Below are 1,305 nucleotides of genomic sequence, written 5' to 3'. Positions count from 1 at the left end.
AACCAACTATAACAAAATACTACACACTGAGACACACAAAGATTTCCCTACAAACAGATAAAATAATTGATATAATTTAAAATACAAGAAACCAAGAAAAAAGGAGAATCCAGGGGATATAGACAAGTCTAAACACTATAACACGAAAGAAGAAGAAAATTTGAAGTTACCTGAGCGTAAACTAAAAGCCTCTGACACTCAATCAGACGGTGATTTTCCACTTCCTCCACAATAGCTTTCTTCAATGTCAATGCGTGATAACTCAGACTGAATCTTGTCATGGGTACCAGAGGTCAGTCAGGTGCCTTCAGCCATGAAGAGAGGTCCTGGCCAGTACAGGCAGGCGCAGTGCCGTGTCAGTGTGGCCAGTCTACTAGCAAGTCTGCGAAACGGAGATTATTCAGAGGTGGCTTCAGCCCAAAGGAAATTTAAATTTAGGTATTGAACTTTCAATCTCTCGAGTACAGTCGAAATATAGCGGTTTATTTTTCAGTAGACTGTCACCTTCTCGTGATGTATATTTTCGAAATATCCTAAAATACTTAAACCCTTCCCCCTTTCAACACCGTGGTTAATTTACAAATGAGCAATGAAAAAAATCATGTAAACTGAGAATTGGCGTCAAATAAAGTTTACAAGAATATTCCTGTGCCTAAACGGCTTGCTGGTAATATATTAGAAAATCTGTGATAGTGCGATTCTGGCAACAATTCCAGACCTGTCTGGTAAACCATACACAGCCCAATATCATTTTCCCATTTCTGCTCTCCATGTTAGTTTTAGTGTTAGAATGGCGGCTAGAACATGTGCATCTACAGACGAAAATACAGAATTAAGGGAAAAAGAGGGCGACTTTGTATTGCAGAGAACTAAAGGTAAGTCCGACTGTCATAACCGACACATTAGAGCAGACGATGGTATCAGCTGATTTGGATTGATTTAATGTTTTAACCATTTTCTCCCATGCTGTCATTTACTAACAATATATAAATACTATAAGTAGATAAGACCAGGGACTTGAAGAAAATATGAGAGAACATTGCTATTCATACAATTAATCGTCCACAATAAAAGTTTATGTAACCGTAATCCTAAACCTACGAAGATTTTTAAAAGGGGGAAAATGCGCCGTACTTGTGTTAATTTCTCATTTAGGATTTTTAATACAGGGAAGTATTTAAAGCAATACTTCTGAATTCACAACGTGGCAATTAACATTACGTGGTATACGCATAATTTCACAGTTCAACGTTATGTCCGATGTGGTTGAAATTTAGGATATAATTTAAGTATATGCTTCATGGC

At 37.2% G+C, this 1,305-nt stretch overlaps 1 long non-coding RNA gene across 1 annotated transcript in view; it reads right to left on the bottom strand.

Annotated features, from left to right (window-relative positions):
• Positions 1-1,007, bottom strand: part of LOC119582129 — a 4,507-nt gene extending 3,500 nt beyond the window's left edge. Inside the window, exons 1-2 of the long non-coding RNA XR_005229619.1 lie at positions 637-1,007; positions 171-382 (exon numbers count right to left, since the gene is read on the bottom strand). This is a non-coding gene — a long non-coding RNA (uncharacterized LOC119582129). The remainder of the gene's footprint in view (positions 1-170; positions 383-636) is intronic.
• Positions 1,008-1,305: the final 298 nt, after the last annotated feature.

This window comes from Penaeus monodon, chromosome 15 (assembly GCF_015228065.2).
Source record: "Penaeus monodon isolate SGIC_2016 chromosome 15, NSTDA_Pmon_1, whole genome shotgun sequence".
Lineage (NCBI taxonomy): Eukaryota > Metazoa > Arthropoda > Malacostraca > Decapoda > Penaeidae > Penaeus > Penaeus monodon.
This window is presented reverse-complemented; position numbering and strand designations above follow the sequence as displayed.